We start from the raw sequence: 6,181 nt of genomic DNA, 5'->3' as shown, positions 1-6,181 counted from the left end.
TAGAACTCCCCATGCGTCGTTTGCGTACACAAACAAATAACATGGCAGACCCTTGAAAAGCATATTTAAACTTTCAAAATATACTTCGAATAGTCTAAATATTCAACTCGTTTCCAAGGATTACGAGGTATTTTTTTTCTGCTTTGCAGCCGATATAAACCCCATGGTTATGGAATTATGGCACGAGCTCCTGGGCACTTCTGCGCCGTCCCATGTCTGCATTCTGGCCTTGACAGTATTCGTGGCCGTCTATTATCTAATGCACACATTTCGCAAACACCAGGATTTCTCCAATATTCCTCCTGGTCCTAAACCATGGCCAATAGTTGGAAATTTCGGCGGGTTTCTGGTTCCCAATTTCATCTGGAGGAGGTTTGGAGACTGGGGAGAGAAGGACGTCCCAAAGTCAAAGACACGAGCTCTAATTTCGCCTCAAGTTAGTATCACGGAACAAGCTAAGGTTTACGGTAACATCTACAGTATGTGGGTAGGGAGTCAGCTGGTAGTAGTACTGAACGGATATGAAGTGGTCAGGGATGCCCTCTCAAACCGGGCAGATGTGTTCTCCGACAGACCAGAGATTCCCACCGTTACCATCATGACCAAGCGGAAAGGTAAGTGCTGCTTCCAGACTCAACCTGTGCGTAATAACGCATGAAAGCACAATATTCCATAGATTTTGCTGAGTCGATTTTACTCATCGTATGAGCGCTCTTGGATGAGCGTTTTGCCCGGTGAATATTCTATTGTTCTATAAAAACAAAAATAAGTTGATGCTAGATAGTAAACAACGCCGGAAAAGCCTTTGAACTTCCAGAAGTAATCAAGCCACTCTCATGTAACAGAAGAATGTAAACGCCTTCGTTGTGGCTTACACCGACGTGTTGCGGCTATATCAGCTTTCATCAGGGTGACAAAGAATAGTGCTGTATGAACAGGTGTATATCCCAACTCTCGCAGGAAGTGACTCACTTTATTACCATATGTAATTGATCAAGTAGAAAAAAAAATGGGGGGAAAAACACATTCAAGATACAAAGATGAACAGAAATAAACATGGCATAACAAGAGAAAGAAATGCAACATCATAAAAGGAAGAAACGAACTGTCTACACGTGAGCTCGTTACCAAACTTAAGAATGGAGAACCAAAAAATAAAGCCCATCTTTTACAGGAAATGAGAATAATCCATTTCCTCATTTCGACCTGGCAATACAGTGGCCTTTAGTTTAAAGATCCAGAGCGTTTCGCATTTTAGGAGGCGTTTGAGACTATCACCCCCCCCCCCCACCTGCGAGAAATGGGAACCACTTCAATGGCCATGGCTTTAAGAGGGTTTGGGCTGGCATGGCCAATCTGTCTGTAATGTTTAGCCAACGGATATATGTCGTTAGCAGTCCTTATAGCATAGGCATGTTCAGACACCCTGTCCTTGAGCCTTCTCTAAGTACATCCTATGTAAAAGCACCCACCTGGGCAGCCTGTAGTACACCACATAGGCAGCCCAAACTCTCTGAAAGCCATGGCCATTGAAGTGGTCCCCAGTACTCGCAGGGATCTCAAACACCTCCCACCATGCAAAACGTTGTGGATCTTTAAACTAAAGGCCACTGTATTGCCAGGTCGAAATGAGGAAATGGATTATTCTCTGTTCCTGTAAAAGATGGCCTTTATTTTGTGATTCTCCAATCTTAAATTTGGTAACATGAGGTCACGTGTACACAGTTATTTTTTTCCTTTTATAATATTGCATTTATTTTGTGGTGTTGCATTCTTGTTATTCCATGTTCATTTAGTTAATCTTGTTGACTATCCAGCATCAACTTCTGTTTGTTTTATAGTATTTCATCCCATGATCAAAGAGCACCTCATGGATTAACTATAAACAAAAGAACCCCTCCTCTCCTTTGTCTCTATTCTATTGTTATATTATATTATTCTATTCAATTGATCTATTCAATTGTTCGATTTTATTGGTATGTTCTATTAGATTGTTATGTTATTCTATTGTTCTGTTCCATTCTAGTGTTCTATTATATTGTTATAATATATCGGTCTGTTCTCTTCTATTGTTATATTCTATTGTTATCTTGTATTGTTCTATTCTATTGCTCTATTCTATTGTTCTATTATATTGGTCTGTTCTATTCTATTGTTCTATTATATTGTTATAATATATCGGTCTGTTCTCTTCTATTGTTCTATTCTATTGCTCTATTCTATTGTTCTATTCTATTGCTCTATTCTATTGTTCTATTATATTGGTCTGTTCTATTCTATTGGTATTTTCTATTCTATTGTTCTATTCTATTGGTATGTTCTATTCTGTTGCTCTATTGTTATGTTATATTGTTCTATTCTAGTGTTCTATTCTATTGGTCTGTTATATTATATTATTCTAATATATTCTATTGCTATATTATATTATATTGTTCTATTATATTGTTCTGTTATATTCTATTGTTCTATTATATTATATTGTTATATTATTTTGCTATATTATATTGGTCTGTTATATTCTATTGTTCTATTATATTATATTGTTATATTCTATTGTTATATTATATTGGTCTGTTCTATTGTTATATTATATTAATCTCATCAAAAGTCTTCCAAGCAGAAAAAGAAAGAGAAATGTAATTTTGCTCTGTAAATAATTACATATGTGTAGTGACAGCACTATTAACCGTCCTCGCCTCTTATCATTTCTCTGAACCGTAGGCATAGTTTTTGCACCTTATGGACCAGTATGGAGAAGGCAGCGCAAGTTCTGCCACACCACGCTGCGGAACTTTGGCCTGGGCAAGTTGAGCCTGGAGCCCTGTATCCTTGAGGGGCTGGCTGTGGTCAAATCTGAGCTGCTGCGTCTCAGCGAGGAAGATACTGAGGGTTCAGGAGTGGACCTGACCCCTCTGATAACTAACTCTGTGTCCAACGTAATCTCCTACATCGCCCTGGGCCAGCGCTTCCACCACACTGACCGGGAGTTTGGCGCCCCTGCTGGACCTGATGGCCCGCGGCCTAGAGATCATCGCCAACAGGTAGCCTAGAGGTTAGAGATGTGGATCAGTAGCCGGAAGGTTAACTGGTTCAAAGACGTGAGAATTGAACTGACAACTGGAGAGCTGCTGGTCCTCTGATCTCAAGTAGAAGTTCCTGCTGTGTGCCCATAAGCGCTTAACACATTTCAGTTCCTCCCAGAAAACAGGCAGTAACGTATCTATTCTACTCTATTCTATTCTAACAGCGGCGGTCCTCATCAATGTCTTCCCCTGCTCTACTACCTGCCCTTCGGTGTCTTCAGAGAGGTACGGCAAGTGGAAAGGGACATCACTGCCTTCCTGAAGCAGATCATCACCAGACACAGAGAGACGTTAGACCCAGCCAACCCCAGAGATCTCATAGACATGTACCTGGTAGAGATGCTGGCCCAGGAGGCCGCTGGGGAGACAGACAGTAGCTTCTCAGAGGACTATCTATTCTACATCATAGGAGACCTCTTCATCGCTGGTACTGATACCACCACCAACACAGTGCTGTGGATGATGCTCTACATGGTCGTGTATCCAGATATCCAAGGTACTACATCAGAAAGAGGGTGTGGAGGACCAGTTCAATGGAACCTAAAGAGAACTCCTTGTTGAAGCATGATGTAGTACAGTGCCCAATCATAATGCTATGTGTAACATATCCAGTGTCCTGTTTCCCAACGCTCGTTGCTTTGTAATAATGTTTTCCATGTCATTTGTACCCGTTCACACCACAGAGAGGGTGCAGGCGGAGATCGATGCAGTGGTGGGCCCAGACAGGGTCCCGTCTCTCACTGATAAAGGCAGCCTGCCGTTCACGGAGGCCACCATCATGGAGGTGCAGAGGTTGACTGTGGTGGTCCCCCTGGCCATCCCTCACATGGCCTCAGAGACCACAGGTGAGGAGAGAGAAACCCATACTAGTCATTCTAATTCTATGGTAGAACCTGACTCTTCCGTTATGCACAGTCAGATCAATAAAGTTGTATTGAATTGCTTTCTCAACAACTTGGTTAGTCAGTTCCACCAGACCAACACTACAACAGGGACTAGGCTGCTGCAGCAAAACAGGAGAGTACAACCCTTTCGCTATGGTTCGTCTGTTGTTGTCTTGCAGAGTTCCGTGGCTATACGATCCCTAAGGGCACAGTGATCATCCCCAACCTGTGGTCTGTCCATAGGGATCCCACTGTGTGGGAGGAGCCAGACGACTTCAACCCTCTCGTTTCCTAGACGACCAGGGGAATCTCCTGAGGAAAGAGTGCTTCATACCGTTCGGAATAGGTAGGTTGTTCGGCCGTCTCTCGACAGACGTATGTGGGGTGTCCCATTAGCGACTTGCTCTACGATCGGCCAACAGGAGTGTAGTTACACGGTATACACTGAGTATGGAGCCTTTCTACTGTGAACATTTACAGTTAGGCTCCTGTAAAATCCACTGAAACAAGGTTCAAAAGGCCACGACTGAACATTTCAATAATTTGATTTCACAGTCTTACTTGATTATTGGAATGCACTTAGTATGACACATGACTTAATGTGCATCTTTACAGTGTATCTCTCCCTCTCTTTCCCAGGACGCAGGGTGTGTATGGGCGAGCAGCTGGCTAAGATGGAGCTGTTTCTGATGTTCACCAGCCTACTACAGGCCTTCAGTCTCAGACTGCCCGAGGGGCTGGCCCCTCCTCCCATGCACGGGCGCTTTGGCCTCACCCTGGCCCCCTGCTCATACACTGTGACTGTGAGGCCCCGGCAGTGAGGCCACCAGACGAACAACAACCGCTGACACTGTAATTAAGCCATAAGGCACAAGAGGAAGTGGTGTATCATGAATACAGTCACAGGTAAACAGCGTTAGCTGGCCTGATGCGACAGCATCAGCCAGTTGTGACGACCCACCCACTCTGTCTGCCGTATTTCTCTCTGTTATTTCCTTATTAGGATGCTGGTGGGCGGAGTTGGGTGAGTCGTCAGCTACATGGGAAACACCTGGGCCCGGTGTCGCCCAGGATAAATACACCACTTCCCCATTCATGGAGGAGACTCTCTCCATGCAGACACCTTTATGGATTTTGTTGTGTTTCTTGGTGGTTTTTGGGATGTTTGCGACAGCATCTTTCAACACCCTGCATTATCACATTCATGCATGTAAAACACTCACTTACACTACTGATTACTGATTACACACCATTGTATATTTTCCTTAGTTTCTTTAGTTAATAAATATATATTTTGTTACGTCTTATCTCCACGTTGTCTCCCTTTTGTTACGGGCTTTGAGCCGGTTCGTGACACAGTCAACCCATTTGTCTGTAACTGTATTCATGATACTGCCTCGTGCCTTAATGCTTTTATAAAACTGGTACTAAAATAACAATGAATAACATATTTTAATAAAAAAAAAAATATTTTGATAAGTCAATTCATACTTTAATTCTTCCACCGGAAGATATAGTCTAGACAAAAATCAGGTTTAGTTATTTTTGTCATGTTGCTACCGATGCCACATGGTCTTAATTTTTTTTTGCATAGTTGCTATGCAAAGGTATTGGGAGTTCCTTCTAAACTAAATGGGTGCAATGCAGGGGGACCATGTCTGTTCCCAGGGCCCCATGTTCCCAGGGCCTAATGTTCCCAGGGCCTAATGTTCCTAGGGCCTAATGTTCCTAGGGCCTAATGTTCCTAGGGCCTAATGTTCCTAGGGCCTAATGTTCCCTCAATTCTTTTCCTTCAGCTCTATCTTCTAAACAAGGCAACAGTAAATATTAAAGACAACCTTCTGTTATGTAATTAAAATATTTTACATAGCTTATATTTTTCATACCCTTTGTATTTTGGTGCGTTAATCCACTGATGGCCAGTATTCTGTTACATGTTTTTGAAATATGTATTTAAATTACTTGAGTATTTTGTATTTGTATTTCACTGGACTGAAATACACATATCTATTGCATTATGATCTTGGTGTGCTTTAATGCATCTGTTGCACACACTATTCTTGTCTTTCAATAGAAAGTGCTCTTGCATCCTATCAAACTACAATGGTATTATTGACTAATTTATATATCCGAGCAATAGTAGGAATCTAATAAAACACACCACATCAAAACTGTGTGAAAGGTCATGGAACGGGCTAAATAGTCACGTGACCA

General features: G+C 42.2%; 1 pseudogene; it reads left to right on the top strand.

Moving 5' to 3' along the window:
* Positions 1 to 7: 7 nt before the first annotated feature.
* LOC124001181 lies at positions 8 to 4,881 on the top strand (annotated as a pseudogene).
* The last annotated feature ends 1,300 nt before the right edge of the window (positions 4,882 to 6,181 follow it).

This window comes from Oncorhynchus gorbuscha, linkage group LG17 (assembly GCF_021184085.1).
Source record: "Oncorhynchus gorbuscha isolate QuinsamMale2020 ecotype Even-year linkage group LG17, OgorEven_v1.0, whole genome shotgun sequence".
Taxonomy (NCBI): domain Eukaryota; kingdom Metazoa; phylum Chordata; class Actinopteri; order Salmoniformes; family Salmonidae; genus Oncorhynchus; species Oncorhynchus gorbuscha.
Note: the sequence above shows the minus strand (reverse complement) of the source record. Positions and strands in the feature narration are given on the sequence as shown.